The sequence below is a fragment of the Augochlora pura genome, chromosome 11, assembly GCF_028453695.1.
Source record: "Augochlora pura isolate Apur16 chromosome 11, APUR_v2.2.1, whole genome shotgun sequence".
Classification (NCBI taxonomy): domain Eukaryota; kingdom Metazoa; phylum Arthropoda; class Insecta; order Hymenoptera; family Halictidae; genus Augochlora; species Augochlora pura.
In genome coordinates this window covers 1,291,343-1,310,548 of record NC_135782.1, presented here as the reverse complement: position 1 = coordinate 1,310,548, position 19,206 = coordinate 1,291,343, and the positions used below count along the sequence as shown (strand labels likewise).

Below are 19,206 nucleotides of genomic sequence, written 5' to 3'. Positions count from 1 at the left end.
TTATATTTTTGTACATAATTGGGGAGAATTAACACGAGAATAAAGTGAACTTAAAAGGAGCGAGTTGCCTTCAGCCATGAACACAGGGAAATATCGGTGTCCGATTTATTTGATCGACTACTATTACCCTACAACTTCAGGCTGCCTGACTAGAACCTCCTTTCACAGAAATCCTTTAACGATTCTCCGATGATCCCCGAAAATATATGTCAGGTTATGTCCATTTTCCTTCCGTACGAAAGGCTTTATGAACATAAAGATAATTGACTATTTGTTGTAGATACATAACCTACCAATTTAGAGAATAAAACAGCATCGTAAGGATGATATATATATATATAAGATATATATGAGAATAGTTTATTCTGTAAGCGATTTCACGCGCGTCGTCTTTTTTAAATTCAAAAATGCCGCCCAGTGGCGCTTCTCGCGGCGGAATCTGGAAGCTTTTTTCGCGGTCTGTACAGCGCCAATTCGTGCAGCGGCAAAACGCTCAAACTGTTAGCCAAATCCGACTGTAGGTAACATTGCGAACAGTTTGAGCGTTTTGCCGCTGTACGGACACTGTTCGAAGCTTCGTTCTTTCTCCGATGAAGGCGCTGTAATATTGCATATGGCAGGACTGCTTCAAACGTAATAACGGTTAAATTAGTGCATACCGAAATAATTCAAGGTATTAATACTGCTGTTCTTTTTGTTCTAGATCAATCTCTATCGCGGAATCTCCCAAGACGAAGAAGAAGATGCAGGAATCCTGTCCTTGGTCTATACTCTCTTTCCATCGTGCGATACATCCTATGCTCCCGTTCTCGCAGTTGCCGAAGATCCTCAGGAGCGCGGGAAGAATGTCTGCTTCTGTTTCATCAAAATATCGGCCAACTGACTGCGGTGAGTTGTTTGAAATTTAACCTACAAATACCCGCACCTATCTAAGCGTTGTTTTGATGCCCACGGAGAAACACAGGCAATTCAAAGACAGATGCTTTTATGACATCAACATAGTACGGAATCGGTCACGTAAATTTCAGTGAACATCATTTAGTCATTGTAGAAGATTGTAGAACATCGTAGCCCAATCTCAATACGTTATACAACGGTCTATAAAGCTACGTTTGATCGTATCTTTCTATAGCGATTATTTACACGTATATATTACTATATTATTGTGCTATGATTATAATTAATTGTCGTTTCCAACGTTCAAATATTCGCGCGGTGCATCTTCGTTGTCACCGTAGTAGGAACGAAGTATATAATATACTCGCATTATACCATAAGGAAAAAAGAAAAAAATTCAAATTAGGAATCAACTTATCGATAAACCTGTGGAGCAGTTACGCGAACGGCCGCTCGTGGCGCGCCAGTTGCGCGGAACGTGCGAGAACGTGGCAGCGAACGGACCGTTTCGATTTCGTCCGGTGGGAATTCGGCGTGTTTAACGTTTTTATTGACACGAGCCGCGGCTTGTACCGTGTTGACAGCCCGTGGCATGTCGTCGGCGTTCGTTATCGATCCTCGATCGTTGTCGCTGCACCGTTGACGGCCCCGGAAACGAGCATGGCAACACGACGGTGACACACTCGCTGGCGGGAACGGCGAACTTTATGGCAGAAGTTCGGGTTGGCGGGCTCGACGACGACACCACAAAAACCATCGAGATTCGACGGGACACGTGAGTAGCTGGTTTCGCATCGGACCCCCGACACCCGTGGAAACAACGGACGCGATCTGTCACGCCGTACGAAACGCAGCGCACAGACCACACCGCGTTTCCGATCGCCCGGTTTCCACGCGTATCGCCTCCGTCCCCGCGATAACAACCGGTTCTTGTCTACCGAATAACTTCCTCTCGGAGACGTAACCGTCTCTCTACCCGGCTGTACAAGGCGTTCCGCGACGCTGACACGACTGGCGAACAGGTAAAGAAGTAAATCGATCGCGCGCGGAATGAAATCTTCGTTTCTGGCGTGCTCGGTTTGAAACTGCGGCGAACGTGCGTGCCATTGTTCGCCGACAGGCCGAATAACGTTGTTACTATTGTTGTTGTTAATGTTATTGTTAACTCTTCGAAGCGGAGGGCTCAGTGGTAGTGCCATTTAACATTTATCTATAAACTCGAGGGTTCCGTTACAGAGACAATGGAGATAAGTTTTGAATGGCTCCGCTTCGGAGCCCTCGACTACGAAGTGTTTAATAGTTGTGTGCACGCATGCTCCGATCTTTCGTAAACCACTTCTGCTTCGAACTTGAAGCGGTATATATGAATGTTGTTTTTCTTATTTTTTGCTTAATTTTCTTTTCAGGTTAATAATTTCATTGGAATATAATGTGGCTAGTTTCACGTTTCAATTAAGTTTTCTTATCCTCTAAGATGACCTCGGTGGTCCTCGAGCCACCATCGCCGTCGGGATCCTCTAGAAAGGGGGCGTGAGCGTAGCATTCGAAATAACATTGAATCTTCAACACTAAATCCACCGAGGTCTAACAACGACCGTCGAGCGTGTTGCCTGATAACAATTATAAGATTCGGTTCGTTTAACCCTTTGCACTCGAGGATTCTGGAGCGGAGCTATTTTTAACGTTTGTCCTCGGACTAGAGGGCTCCGCTACGAAAACAATGCGAATATGACTTTATGTTTATGACAGAACGGCGCAGAACGGATCGTAAAAAGATTGTTTATTTTTTCAACTAAATGCCCGTTGAATCTGTTTGAGAAAGTTTCGTGTGTGTAACCGTAGAAAAAGAAAACCGATGCTTTTGAGATGAGAAAATTGACATTGACAACAGGCTACTGAGTGCTCTGTTGCTATATTCCGTGGCTGGCAGGCTATATGCATTAGTTACAATTTAGTTTTGCGTTATTTATTGTATTATACTGGAGTCTGTAATCTTTGACTTTTTTTTGTACAAATTTTTCATAACCCTGCTATGGCAGATAAGAGGAAGATCAATGAATATTACAGTGATGTTGAAAGTAGTGACGACGAATTGGACTTCACAGTTTACAATGAGAGCAACAATATTGCCGCAGACGTTGAATGTCATGATAATGCGGACAATGTTGAGCTGAATTATGAAAGCACTACCAGTGACAGTGACATAGAGGAGTACGAAAGTGACGGAGGAGAGGGAACAGTGGATACGATAGATCTGACTGAAAATAGCGAATGGGTAGCTGTTACAGAAGCAGATAATATTCCGTTTACCATTGATTTCAATGTTTCTCCCCAATGTGCAGGACCACAAGTTTCACAAAATATAAAAGAACCGTTAGACTTCTTTCGTTTGTACTTTACAGATACGTTAATTGATTCCATAATTAAGGAAACGAATGATTATGCCAATTCTAAGATCAGAGGAAAGCAGTTGTCGAAAAGATCGATATGGAATACCTGGAGAGACATTGACCAGCAGGAATTTCTGGCCTTCATTGGAGTTATCTTGAATATGGGAACCATGCCGCTTGCAAACATCCAGGATTATTGGTCTACTAAATTCAACAGCAAAATACCATTCTACTCTGACATATTTACACGTGACAGATTTCAACAGATCTTTTGGATGCTTCATTTATACAAAAATCCACCGGTAGGTAGAAATGCCTGTATGAGAAGCCGCATTCAGAAAGCCAGTAACTTTTTAGAATGCATCAATTCGAAATTTTCCAAACATTTTATACCTTACAAAGGAATTTGTGTTAACGAATCCGTTATAAAGTTGAAAGGAAAAATAGCTTTTATAACTTATAACCCAGCCAAACCCACTAAATGGGGAATAAGAATTTATGTGCTGGCAGACTCAGAGACTGGATATGTTTACTCAGTTTTACCTTATTACGGCAGTATTACAACCGAAGACCTTGTAAGACCGGATCTACCAGTCAGTTCCAGAATTCCCTTACACTTGTATAAAAATCTACTGGAAAATATCCCTGATGCCGAAGGCTATCACATGTATACAGATAGGAATTATACTAGCTTGCCTCTCGCAGAAGAATTGCTAAAGTTGAAATGTTCCTTTACTGGTACTGTAAAAGCAAGTGGGAAACATTTACCAGAGGTAATGATAAAACCGAGATTTTTAAATGGCAAGACAACAATGGCCTTCAAGAAAGACAAAATACTAGTCCTTGCGTGGAAGGACAAAAGGATTGTTACTTTGTTGAGTACTTGCAACGGAGTTGGTTTAATATCACAGGATAGAAAAGTGCACGGTTCCTCTGTAAATATACAGAAACCTAAAATCGTGATCGATTATATAAAGAATATGCGTGGAGTAGGTCGGGCCGATCAATATGCTGCAACATATTGCTTTTTGAAAAAGTCTCTTAAATGGTGGAGAAAACTATTTTTCTGGGGAATGGAGATGTCCGCGGTGAATTCATATATATTGTACAAGACTGTTAAAAAAGGTAATAACGAGAACCCAATGTCGCACTTGAAATTCGTCAAATTATTGGTGGACCAACTCATCGGCAATTTTCGACAAAGTGGTACTTCTAGAAGTACCATTTACTCAGCGAATACCGGGGGCAGGCTTGACAACCGCCTACACATCATACGCTGTGGTATTAAGAGAGATTGCAAAGTGTGTTCTGATAGAAAGAATCCGGGCGGGAGACGGCAGACGCATTATTTTTGCGATACCTGTAGAGAGAAGCCAAGATTACATATTGGCGATTGCTTCGAGAGGTATCACACTATGGAGCATTACAGACAGTAAAGTTTCACCATTAAATATACCATAACATTTGTATCTTCGATCAATTAAGAAAACAATAAAGTACAACCATGACTTCTAATTAATTTTGTGGCTGTAGCATTTATTTATATACGTAAACGAAAGGAGGCTCCGAGTGCAAAGGATTAAATTTTTCAAAATTTTTCATAAAAATCCAGAAGAATGAGATATTACGGCTTTATAGGTTTCAATAATTATGAAATAAAGAATACGTGGTAGGTTTAGCATTGAATCAAGTTTCATTGCAATAATCATTAGACTGCGTATATTATGCATTTATGACAAAAAGACTCCCACGCGTATCCTGATATACACGGTGTTCGGATAACATTGGAAAGAATCGATTCCCTGAATTGCAAGTTTCCCAGAGACTGATTTAATTTTTGTTTTTAGAATCGGCGAGTGAATTATCGAAGCAGCGGTGCAGTTTTGGCGAACGGAGGAAGGAAGAGGAATCGCGTCGCGGAAGCTCGAGCGTCTTCGGCGAGCCCCGCCCTGTATATATTTTTAACCGGGACCCACCGAAAGCCCGGCGTTTCGCAACGTGGTGCTCGGGACACACGCGTATGTGGCGGCGTCCATCCGACCAACAGGAAACCAGGAAGCGGCGGCATAAAGGAGGACGAGGGACGCAGGAGACATTCGAGCGACGCAACAAGTGAAGATTGAGTCTGCCCGCCCACGCGCACGGTGAGTAACGTTCCATTTTCCATCGATCAGCTGATCGACGATTCGCCGGCTTGGCTCTCGGAGCATCACCGCGCATGATAGCGGTGGTTCGCGCGTTCGCCGCTCGGCTCGCCGACGAGCGAGCGCCTGCGAGCAGGCAACCCGCCTGTGAACCCGCCGAGAAGTTTGCAGAATCGCTGGTTGTTGAAGAAAAAGATGTGTTACTTACCTTCGGTACGAACTATTACTTTAACACTTATATCGATTCTAATTACCAGATTGTCGATCGAGTGAACATATAATTATTTTAAATGAATTCATTATTTTAAAAGTAAAAATGTTTAATTACGACTTAAAATAAGGACATTATAAAATATCGTATATACAGAAATATAATGAGGATATTAATTAAAAAATTATATTAAAATTGCAGTTTAAAATGAGACTAAAATCTTTAATCTTTAATATATAGTATTAAAATCTTTAATATTGTACTTTAACCGTTGTCGTTTGTTTGTTATTGCGAGGAGTATAGGAACTAATTCGAAGGAGAATAAACCAGGCCAGGTGGAGGAACGACGACCGACGCTTTCTTCCGTGATTATGCGAATCGAGCACTTTGCACTCGCGTTTGAACTTTCGTCGCGGATTGATTACTGAATAAACTTGAAACGGAAGTGACACTGGATAATGTAACGCCGACGTTGGAAAATTACGACGGCGGAATTCGCACGTAACCGTGACGTATACGTGCGTGATCGTACGCGCTATCGAACAAGGACAATCATTAGGCCGGGGTCAGGAAAGAGCAAAAACTAATGAACACCCGTGTTTGAATATTGATTTATTGTCCGTAACTATTTCCGCCGGCGCGATGTCCATCTCGTCGCTCTTTATGTTACGAATGCCCGTTCGACGATTCATATGTCGGTCGATTAAAACGATCTTCTTGGGCAAACTTTCGAGTAATCACTAGATATCTTTTATGTCATAAACGTTCTGCGATCGACGTTGTTACTTCGTTGCGAAAGAAATTCTATAGTTTCATTTCTTTGCAAGGATTTGGTTCGACGAAATCAAGGGTCGGTGGAGATGGTATTAAAATCTGGAGAAATGTCGTCTCGATTGTTCTACACGGGTACAAGTTCCCAGGATGAACGCTGGTCAGGAATGCCGGTTGCGAGATCGCGAACGCGAAAGCGTTGCATCCGCGAAGGTCGAGGACTCGCGCGAACTTGAAGATCGTTGCGAGACTCGGCCGCGCGTGTCGTAAATCGTTAGGAAAAGTCTCGTGGGAGGGAAAGCCGATACAGTCTGGAACGGTATTGACCAATTCCGTGGACAATAGAGGTTCGTGGAGCGCGTTGCGACACACGCCGAAAGTGGCACGGTATCCTAGCGTGTTCGCTAGCTTTGATCCCGAAATTACGTAATGTCGTTCGCGATTTTCCTCGTCGTATAAATATACAATGTTGTATTTTTCGCATTTTACTATCATCTTTAAACATTATTTTCTAGGATGATTCTCAGTATTCTAATCGACGATTATCAGTCAACTTTGTATCCGATTCGATTGAGAAAAAAAAAGGCTGGCGTCTATTTGGTCGGTGGAGCGATTCCAGTAGCTTGAACCCGGCAGCTTTTGGTTCGCCCCGTTCACGGAGTCGGTTCACCACCGGAAGCGAGCCCGGCCTCGCCTCAACCAGCCCTTCCTCCCGGCGCATTGCGAGATTAGGCAATTAGAAAGGCGGAATCAAATTTCTACGTTCTTTGCGTCATCTGCAGGAATATTGGGATATTAAAGTATCTGTATTTTTATAGATTCCTTTTTACTCTATGAATTTATATTTCTATTCAGACTCAGATTAGTATTTATATTCATATCTATCTCATTTTATTCTTTTCAATATACGCTGGTAAAACATTTAGCGATAATAATAGCTCGTTATGATCGCAACGATGACTCGTTGGCCTGATAGGTTCTTTTTCTCGGCGCAAAGCCCACGGATGATCAGTTGGACAAGTAACAACGGGCGGTTAAGTTTTTTTCCCTACGATCTTATGAAATAATATGCAAGCGATTAAATGTGAACGCACATCAGTATTGCGTAAGACCGAGGCGTTCACGGAGTGGTTACTTCGTATTCCGACACGATCTCGAAGGTATTGCTGGATCTTCTTTATGCTTGGCCGTGCTTGATACTTCCTGGATGCGCTGTTTCGCGGAGATCGGGACACCGCCTATTGTACGCGTTTGTCAAAAGAGTATCAATACAGCGGACGCATCGAAAGAATTTTTATTTATTAACCCTCTGCACTCGACACGATTTAAATTGTAAATCTAGAATAACTTCTCTAACTTGTGGCGTTTCCTTTTTATATAATAATAATATTAATTTTTGTGGTGCAGCAGAGCCACCATTCGAGTGCAAAGTGTTAACGAATATTTAACTGAAATACTGATCCAAATGATGCTTCAAGTTGCACAATAATATATAAAGAATAGCCGCAACTCGTTCGTCACGTACTATGAATAATTATTAGACCGCGGATCTCGATGCGAAATAAACATTTCCCGTGTCACGTGTATCTGCGACGATTTTAATCGTCATTATATAATTAAACGCAGCATCTTGATATACTTTAAATTACGCAATCTCAATTTTACCGCGAACGCGTCCAATCCGCGGTCTAATAATCGCATCCGTTGCACCTGTTTCGCGCGATTAACAGCCGTCAAGGGACAAGTTCGCGATTCGCGGTCGCGCTCGGCAGTGATTTATAACTAATTAGACAGGTCCGACAGCTTTTTGAACCGCGGATAAACGACGGGTACGCTAGTGCGTAATAATGTGTTAATGCATCTGTCAGAGAATCGTCGAACACGCGCGAAAACTGCTCGATCGTTTCTGTCGGATGGTTTTTTGCCGATCTTTTTCTGAACCGCTCGTTTCACACTCATTGAATGCGTTTAAAGTGTAACCGAATCGGAAATGTTTCTTACGACCCAATTTCATTCGAATAAACGAGGTTAAAGAGTCCACCGATTGTCGCATTCTAATTCTAATCACGCGAGGACATTACATTTTTGTGCCGCGGTAGAAAAAAGAGGAAACAGAAGAACCATTTTGCCGACCGCTCTGATTTTCATATCATTACCCTGTTAATCGTGCGGACAGCTTGCTCTTTTCGATGCAAAATCGTGAACTATATTCGCCGACTCGTGTGTCGACATTTAAATCTGTTTTCCATAAAATTATAGCAGTCCGAGCGTGTTTTCTTTTTGAGGGTTTAAAACTTTTATGTTTTATATATTAATATCAATATAACAATATTATATTATTATCATTATCATTATTAATTTGATTATGAAAAATCGTTTTACCAAAAAAAATCAAAAATCGTATACTTTTGTTACAGTCTGTACACGTGGATATTGGCCGTTTTTGCAAATAGTTGCCGGCTTATAGACGAAGAAGTAAACGAAATCGACGCGAATCGACGCTTGTCAGCAGCCACAGAGTTTCGGTTAACGATCGACGATCGACTTAGCCGTGGAAACGTTCAATTACTGGTCAATGATCGTGCTCGGATGAACCCCTCGGCAATGACTATTTGCACGGTGGAACAATCATTCTTTACGGCGCTGTGTAATTCACGTCGACGCCGAAACTTTCTCTTTGGTAGCCGATCAGAAATCTCTTTTCTCTCGGCCTATCCCCTTTCTTTCTCTCTTTCATTCATTCTTCCGTCGTTTCTTTCTTCGATTCATTCCTCTCTTCTTTGTTTCTTCTTTTATTTCATTCTTTCTTCGTTTTGTTTTTTAAGAGAGGCATCGAGCCGAGCAAACAATCTTTTTCGAGTTACGACGACGATTACTTCACCACGTGAAATTACCCATTGGATCGCCGATTTGATCCATTTCCTTAGGCGTTTCTCTCACCTAATCGTACCACATTATATCAAATTATCGTAAATTACGATCCTAGTTACCATAAACTACGAATCCAATTATCGCAATTTATATCTGAAATTAATCTGATATTCGTCCACGACGAACGCAGGATCTTGAACAAACTTGATGTCGCGCGGATCGAACATCGTGCAAACATTTTGGTTGAATTACGTCGTCAAATAGTCGTACGAGTGCAACGATGCTGTCGCGACACAGCCAGGAGACTCTCGAAAGCTTGAATGAGATCGTGGGAGACTGATCAAACATTGCTCGACGATATGGGTCCGAATACGATGGGCTCGGTCCGGCGTGTACACCGGCAGCACGTAATAAACATGTTTATCATTGTTAAACGTAGAAATACCGTCCACTTAGCGCGAGGCGGGATATTTCTTTACTGTTTTCAAAGTAAATCGCCAGCGTCTCGACAAGTTTTATCGGACATGGCGGCACCGCAAACAGTGTCTTTTCTCATTTAAAACGAAACGCGACAGCCTGCCCACGGTAATATTGATCCTTTCGGTAATTACTGTTGGCCGATCCTCTACGTGACGCGTCAACATCGCATCGAGCCTTGACCGATAATCACTGACACTCGCACCGTCATTTTGATCTCTCTTTTCTCCTCTCGACGCTCCGCCAATTTTGTTTTTAAAGCGATAGCGTCGGCGACGTTGTTCGAGGAACGTTCGACGAACTGCCGGGACCCGGGAAAATTTTTCTCCGAAGCGTCGTTTACGTAGAAACAAAGCGCGAACCTTCCCCTTTAATTGAAAAAAAAATAAAACCTAGCTGCGATTTTTTTTCGCAGAGCTACAGCATTTCGAAGCAACCCTTTCATTTTCAGCGTGGAATCGGCGAGCATTTCTGGCTTGCGTTAACAGTGTAACTTCAAAGTGCTGTAACTTTGCGAGAAAAAATCGCTGGCGGGTCTCGCTTTTTTTAAATTGAAATAGAAGAATCGAACTTCATTTTCGTGTAAATCGCATGCCTGAAAAAAATTCGTGGAAGTCTGGGCGTATTTTCAAACTTTGAAAAAGTTTGCAGCGACCCCTGCATTTACGTACTAACCGGGTGACTTTAAAGTGTTGTAACTTCGCGAGAAAAAATCGTAGGCAGGTGCCCCTTTTTTTAAATTAAAGGGGACGGTTTACGCTCTATTTCTACGTAAACGGCATCCTTGAGAAAAATTTTGAGTAGTCTCTGCATTTGGTCAAACTTGCCTATTTTAAAAAAAATCACGAAAATGATCCTTGCATTTGAAGGGTTACATTAACGATTCTCTATCGATTTTAAAATCTAGAAACACTATGTTAAAGTAGAAGCTTCAAGCGTTAATTTAAAAAAAATATTATCATCATACGACAATTTTTCACTTAGTTATCGTCGGTCAAAGTTGACCAATTGCCATTCGTAATTTTTCCACGGTATAATATCTTCGACAGTATAATAATAATAATAATTCAGTTGTTTAAATACATTTTCTACCATTTTCCGTATTCGTGATTTATTCGCGACGTCTCCGTTTCTCACGGCGCAGCTTCTTCAGTCCGGACGGAGGATTCGTCTCCGTTCAAATTGGATAACAAACACGACAAACAATGCCGGTCTCGGAAGTGCAGTTAATTGAGGGACGCCGCGCTAAGTGCGGCGGCACGTGCTAATCAATATAAATCAGACACGTGGAGCGGCGCGAGGATTGACGAAGTTAAAAGGGGAGATTCGTAGACGTTCGTTGCGACCGGGAGCTAAGCAAGAAAAAAAAATTTACGACCGCTCTCGGTGCAGCGGATGCACGACGTTCAATTGCGCGGCGCAAAGTGATTCTGAAATATTCTGCGATTATGCGGCGGTCAATCGGTGCGCGGCTACTTGAGACATTGTCCGAGAAAACAATCGTTAATTAGCAAACGCTGTGAAAACATAGAAAAACGTCAGAACGAGACATTGGAAGGCGAATCATGATCATAAAACAAACATTACGAAGACAGAAAGAAACGTTGACAATCGTGAATTAATGATTTTATTCGATTGCTTAGCCTGACATAAAAATTGTCAACGAATGAAAGCCTTAAAAAAAAGATAATTGATAAATTGTCCAAGGAATAGAATGAAAATGGACCTAAAACATTGAGAATACAGAAGAAAGGGTTGGAACTATATAATAAAAGAGAAAGCTATATTGTCGCTACGATGCTATAATATTTTTAAGCATTATAGATCGACGCGATATCGCTAAATAAAATCCTAGGCGAATCTCAGAATATGCTCAGTGATGTTTTAGTATTTTTTAGGCCAGTTAGGCGGGTCAGTCGGTCAGCGAAAATGGCGGAGCGTAGCCGATCGGATCGTGATCGATTCGGCGTTTGGATCCAGGCGAGGGGAAGCATAGCCGAGCAATTGGAAGGATTCGGCCTTGGCCCAGTTTGCGGGCGAGCGTTGGCCGAGTTTCTGGCCATCGTCGGGAACACCGTCGGGCCCGCCTATGGGCCACCAACGTCCGAAAAATCGAGCGCCGATCGCGCGCCGATGACGTCGATCCCCATGGCTACACAGTTGCACAACGATAGGAAACGTGCTCCTATTCGACGGCTCTACGGTTTTAGCGGCGCTTTAATGGATCGCGTGCACGTTCGTGAATCGCGATCGACGCGAATCGGTATGCTCGGCCATTATTCCGCTCGATCGTTATGCCGGCCCGGCTCGGGTACCCGGTTCTCCGCTTCTCTTCTGCTGTTTTTTTTTGCTTTCGGTCGCAGCTGATTGTTCGGTTCGCGCCTCCAGGCCCGCTTGACCTACATTATCTTTTTTTCGCAATCGGGTTCACCATTTCGGGAAATCGGCGGCCGACCCGCGCCATTTTCTTTTCGAAAATGGTCGTCGATGTTCGAATATCAGAGTTTGTCGTAGGCGCGTTTTATTTCTAGATTCTCGATAGTCTTCTCATTGAAATCGTTACTTCTTTAATATTAGAATTATATTCTTTATAATTATTAATATTGCGCTAATTATTTCTTTATTTATATCTCTAAATTCCTCCAAAGTTGCGTAAATGTTGGATAAAGATCCGTAGTAGTCCAATAATTTCAAGCGATAACTACTGTTTACAACGATTACGACGCTACGATCACCATTAGCGATCAATTGCATAGCTGATGAAGATAATGACACGATTATATGCCGCGCAAGTTTAATCGAGTTACCAAGGAATAGATTACGGTTCGAAGTTCGATCGAACGTATCGAGTTGGATATCGATGGATCGACAGCGCCGCGATTATGATCCTAAACAAAATGCGAACTTTGGACGGTCGAGATTTGCGAAATTCGCGTCTGGTAGCGGTGCGGCTTTCCGAGAAACAGGTGTCGACTGGAACAATTTCATAATTCTTAAATTCACAGACATCCTGATCAGCGAGCGAGCGAGATAAAGATAAAGAGAGATAAATAGAGAGGGAGAGAGAGAGAGAGAGAGACTGGGAGAGAGATCATTGCTTCGACTTTTCTATTCCAATGGAATATACCATTTTGTATGCGGTGCACGTATCATTGTTCGCCGAGCAACAAAAAATTATGTTAATAGCGGAGTACACACTAAAACAGTTCTCCTACGATCGCATAATTTGTTTACACGTGAAATATTCCATCGAGTCCGTCCCGATATTGCGCAACCACGCTGCTTCGAGCCGTCGTCCGGCGCTCGAATCGTAATCGGAGGATTAAGGATTCGATGCATTTGTTGCAAAGTGGATCACCAGCAGACGGAGCGATTCCATTGGAAGTTTTTTTTTTTTATAAATGCTGTCGCACTACTGTCAATGTATTCGCGTCGTTAAAAATCGGAATGCATTTCGCATATTGCATAAAGATCTGTAGTCTAATGATCATTATTGCGGTCATCTCATTGGAGGATTTTTTGCGATTACTGATTCATGGAAATGCGATCCGTCAAAGGCCAATAATTATTCAGATTTATAATTAAGTAATACTTCGCATAAATCGTAAATGAAATTATAGATTGAATTATACGTTTAATTATAGATCAAATTATACATTGAATTATAGATCAAATTATACATTGAATTATAGATTAAATCATAAATCGAATTATAAATTATAATTATGAATTATAAATTAACGTTTCCGTCGACTGTCAATTAGAAAAATAATTAAGGTTTTCGACGCACTTACGGTAGAAAGATAATTAAGGTCTCCGACGAACTTACACTAAAAAAAAACTAATTAAGGTCTCCGATAAACTTATAATAAAAAAAACTAATTAAGCCTTTTCGATTTTGCTAACTAAAACGTAATTAATGTTCCCATCCGCTGTTGACTAAAAAAAATAATTAACGTTTCCGACGAATTTGTGGCAAAAAAATAATTGAACCTTTCTACTATGTCGCGAACCAAGGGAACAATTAATGTTTCCGTCTTACCGCCGGCCAGAATAACAATTAAGGTCTCCGACCAGCTTAAGGTAATGAAATAATGAAAATCTTCGACGACGACTACCAGCCGAAACGATAATTATAGCATCCCGTCGAACAGCTAACTGAAATCGAAGTTTCCGTCTATTGTTGGATCGGAAGAAAATAATTCGGGTGCCTGTCGATTGTTAATCAGCCGAAAGGCGCCGGAAATTGGCACAGTTACATCCGTTTACCATAATAAGCGATTTCGGTAGCGATTGTTCGATCACCGCCGGATTTCTACCGCCTTTCATTTTATGCAATGTAGTCGGCGTCGATGGATTTGCATAAGGGCGACCAAAATTAAGCGAGCAGTCACCGTTTTACACAATGAAGCCGTCGCGCGAAAGTGTTTTCCGCCTTTACGTCCCCAACCGGCTGAACCGCTTGACGTACAAATAAAATGCGCGCCGGCAAAACAGCTAATCTAATAATATATAGCTCGGTGTTAGCCAAAGACAGTTTTTCACGTCTCGTGGACGTCGAAGTCTACAATGGCACGTGTAATGAATGACGTCTCAGAGACGCCATCGTATGTCAAGGGGTTAAGCCGATGAAAATATAGTTTCGCGCGATCGATAAGAATCGGCATAATTATGCGAATCATCCCTGCGTCGTGTCAACCGGCTTCACCTCGAAATCGATTTATCGAATCGCTGATAAATAGAGAACCGCGCGCGCGCGCGCATGATTCGCATAAATCGTTAATAATACCAGCCGATGCTAGAATTATATCGGAATTAAGAAATTATACTCGGCTTTTTTTCAAAATATTTTAAGCGACGTCCGCAACAAGTTTTTACCGTGATCTCCGTTTATGCGTGATTTAATAGCTGTTTTTCCGCTCGGTGAACTTCGCGCTTATAACCCAGGGGCTTCAATAGTTGTTCAATCACACGGCGGATCGCGTGTTCGGGAAACAGAAATATTCTTATTCGTACGGAACGTATTTTATGTTGTATAGTTGACGCGCTCGTGGCAACATGACATTACAGTAGTATATGTATAGGATAAGTGATTATTTCATTAGGAATATTTCGTGCGAGTATTTTATGCAAGACATAAGTCTTGAAAAGAAAAAGATGTTAGCAATATTTTCCAAAATTATTGTTACCTACAACAATATCGAGAACTGTATGCATCTTGCATACATGTCCCTTCGAACAATAACTATTTAACTAGAACATCTTACGTTATAAAATTGTGATATTATAAGACACGTTCCAAAAAATTGTTTAAAGTCTCATTCGTGTAAAAAAATTTGTCCAGTGACAATTTCTTCTATAGACAGTAACCAGAACTGTTTATGCTATTCGACAGTTTCTCCTGGAAGTCGCCAGGGTGAACGGACCCCATCCCGAAACCTCTCTCTCTCGCTCTCGCTCTCTGTCTCTCTAAGAGTCTATTTGCAGTATCCCACGCGACCTTGAACTCATCGCAGCCCCCGCGTTCGCACAGTCGTGTTGTGGACACGCGACACCGTCGTCCCCGTCAGCGTTTGCTCTGTCGCAATGATCGTCAATCGCCACGGAGACTGACCGACCACCTGTCATCCAATGATCCCACCTGGTTCTCCGGTGTACAGCCACCTTCGGTAGTTCTTCTGTTTGCAAAGAATTTTGTCTCTCGCTTTTTTTTTTCTTTGGCGGGACCTTTAACAACGAGGTGACGCGCACGCTAACGCCAAATATACTCTACGGAGTCGTCTTTGGCAAATTGCAATGGCCCCTGGCCGTAGAATTAGGACCGCGTGAAAAAAATTGCTCATTTGCTCGGGCCCCCGCGAAAACCTCGGAGCTTATATTTAGACTTGATTCGCTCGCGGGAACGAGTGCGTGCCGTTTAAAATGTGCCGCAGGAATCTCATCGTGACGATTTATTGTTTTGAAAATAATGGCAATTTAATTGTCGGGAAATAATCGTGTTTTGCTAATTGAGAAATAATGTCATCTTATTAATCGAGAATTAATGCGACTTTAATATTAAAAAAAAATAATGCTACTTTGATAGTCGCATTAATAATCGAATAAATAATGTCACGTTATTGCTCAAAAAAGCAGCAAGCAAAATCCAGTAAACAAATGCATATATATCATTATTTAAAAAAAAAGAAGTCAAGGTGACAGGAGCATCTAATCGAATGAAATAATTTGTCAACAGGTTGTCGAGGCTGTCGAGGGTGTAACGAGAGAGATAAATGGTTTTTCGATAGGACGTACGGGAGGAGGACGGTCGCGCGAATAGTAGAGTGCCGAAAGCTGCGTTTCCATCGAACGTGACGCGACCGGCGAACGAGAGATTACGTCACCGGCCGAAAGCGTTTCGCGCGTTGCGAAAGTGTCGTGTACACACGCTGGATTTGGCGATCGGTCAAAACCGCATCGTACATTTTTCAGGCGATGCCGGGAGAGTAGCCTAAATGCGGGACCGCTCTCCGTGGAACCGGTATTATACAGTATTTTCGGGCGAGACTCTCAAGCCCGCGGCAATTTTCAAAATGCCGAGACGCGACCCTTCTTTTCACATTTGAACCCTTTGCACTCCGCACCGCCATGGATGTTACCTACCAGCGCTTATGAACATTTATATTATTATACAGTATACGTTATATACGTTACATATGTATACTTATATATAATATAATTATAATAATATTTAATAATAAATTATAATAATTATTATATATTAGAATTACGATGTCCCTTGAGACAACGGAGTGCAAAGGGTCAATACAACAATCGTCCAAAAAATAACACGTCATCCCGACAGCAATTCTAACAATTTTAAAAATAATATTATTCAATTCATAATGAATAATCGCAATGATAACAATGATTTATGTACAGACTCCGATGTCTGCGCGATCCAGGCGATAACCACCAGCGATTAGAATTTTTTTTCGTAGACCGCGAAACCGATCGCGTTAATCCGCTGGCGCGTTTAGCTCGGCTATGCGTTGCGGTGACAACGATTTCGCAAAAACCCGTCGCGTATAACATACGGGGACGTGTCGGTATCGGTATCGAATCCCGGTGAACCGGCCGCGACAGGTGTCGAAACTCGCCGCGGGTTTCGTTTTCGGTGGGAAAAAGTCAGCGTCGCGTAAATCACGGCGAGAAGTTCGCGGTTGATCGGGTGAAACGGGGAGATATATCGATATCAGGAATTGAAAAGGGTTCGAGAAATTAATCGAATTATTCCAGTGTTGATTTTAACCCCTTGCCGTGCCATTTTTTTTTGTTTACAATTACTGCTATTAGAATTTATTCGATCGCATTAATATCTTCAAATAGAAAGGAATTTTGTTATTTGTTGAAAAAAACGAAAAGGAAAAATAAAGGACACCTGTAGGAAGATATAGTTTGCGGTCAAAGAAATAGAAAAATGAAAGGGAAGATATAGTTTGTGGTCAAAGAGATCTACAGCCAGGTGACACCAAATAAAAGAAAAATGGAAGAAGAATGGAAAAACGTCAAATACCTGCAGAGAGCTATAAGTTCACGTTGAAAGAGATCTATGGCAAGGTCCGTGTGGAGAAATATCAAGTTTCCCTTATCTTCGCGAAAATAATGGTAAAGATTCGTGCGAACCGATGAAACGTAAAAATTGTGCAGAATCCACGAAATGTACGTAAATCGACCGCGACGAAATAAAACAGGTTTGTTTGGTCGACCGGGAGGACTAAAACGCTGACATCCACTCGTGTCGCTGTCTTTCCGGAACAAGAGATCCATCGATCAACTCGGAAGTGTGTTCTCTCGTTCCAGTGACGCGCGATAGGTCTGAATCTCTCTGTTCCGGTAACTTCTTGCCCGCGGCAAGGTAATCCTCGCGGATACGAGGTCTGCCTAACTGTAAAAAGACGAAGGAAGGCATCTCTCGCCCCCTCCTTGTCCTCTCCTGGTCTCTCTCTTTGTCTGTCTGACTCTTTCTTCCTCTATTTCTCTCGTTATGACTGTCTTTGTCTATTTGTCTTTTTCTTTCTTGCTTTGTCTCTCTTCCTCTTAGGATATTCGTCACTCTCCCTCTCTCTCTCTCTCTCTCTTTCTCTCTCTTTCTCTCTCTGCCTCTTGACCGTCGACCGGACATTCGCCTAACTTCTCGTTTTTTCAGAAAGACCGCCTCCCCCGTCACCGGTCCGGCATTCGGTTCTCGGTCGCCATAATCGAAAGGATTAATGCTACCGTCGCGAGATCGTCTTGTTTGGGCACCGTGGGACTCTGCGGATCCGGTCGGTACCCGCCATTATTTACGGAGACGATTTGCCAAATTGCGTACAACTCTATTGTAAATCATTCGTTGGCGGTGAGTATAAAAAACGCGGCTTGATCACCGGCCTAATAGATCCTCGAAAAGCGTGATTTATCTGCAGAAATGGATGCTTTTAAAAGGCGAACATTTTCGGTGATCCTGCGCGAGAAGAATTCATCTGATTGCCAGAAATAGAGGCGCGAAAATCATTTTTTTTTATTGTCGCGCGATGTTGTTTTTTTGTTGGAAACTATGATCGTTGATCGGAGAAATTTTTTTCAATGAAATTTTTGATTGAAAGCGACTGGAAATTTTGATTTAAATCAATTGAAATTCTGCTTCGAAATTAATTGAAATTCTGCTTCGAAGTTAATTGAAATTCTGCTTAAAAATCAATCGAAATCCTCGTTGAAGTAAATGAAAATTCCAGACAAAAATTAATCAAAATCCTTCTTGAAATCATTTGGAACTTCTACTTAAAGTTCTGATAAAAATCGATCGATATTCTGTACCTCGCGACTCGGAGACGTCGACGAAATCGTTCTACTAAGCTTTTAGCGATGTCCGATTTAGCAAAACGGGTGCGCCCGTTCGCGACATTAATTACAAAAACCGATGCGACCGACGTAAAGACACGTCGAAAGTCTGGAGGAATATTTCTGACGACGGAGTGTGAACCAATTACGATTGTCGCTTACATAAGGGAAACTATCTCGTTCGTAAGAAACTATTCTCGCATGACATATATATTATACAGACACGTATCCGTGCATGCATTTACGTATGCGCGCATGTATTTACGTATGCACGCGTGGATTTATGTATGCACGCGTGTATTTACGTATGTATGCTTGTATCTATGCGTGTATGCATGCATGTATTTACGTGTGTATGCACCTATACGCGCAGCAGCTTGTTGCCAAGTTTTCCGGGCTTTTTTTCCCCGGTGAAGGTTCGTAACCATCTCCTCGTGGCCGGCGACGATTTTTTCTCCGATTTAGCCTATGATCCACGTGTCTCTCGATCGCGGTTAATTTACCGGACAATTATCGGCTCGATTTATCTCCGATTGGAAACTCGTAATGCGTCACACACATACACACACTGCGTAGCACCAGA

The 19,206-nt window shown here is 42.1% G+C and overlaps 1 long non-coding RNA gene across 2 annotated transcripts; it reads left to right on the top strand.

The window, feature by feature from the left end:
* Window positions 1–1,374: 1,374 nt before the first annotated feature.
* On the top strand, window positions 1,375–18,135 carry LOC144477217 (uncharacterized). 2 transcript variants are annotated; one of them, XR_013495145.1, is made up of 4 exons: window positions 1,375–1,672; window positions 5,135–5,431; window positions 8,831–9,093; window positions 17,950–18,135. It is a non-coding gene; the product is annotated as an uncharacterized LOC144477217 (long non-coding RNA). The 2 variants fall into 2 exon arrangements; XR_013495146.1 differs by lacking the exon at window positions 8,831–9,093 and having other exon boundaries at window positions 17,954–18,135.
* The last annotated feature ends 1,071 nt before the right edge of the window (window positions 18,136–19,206 follow it).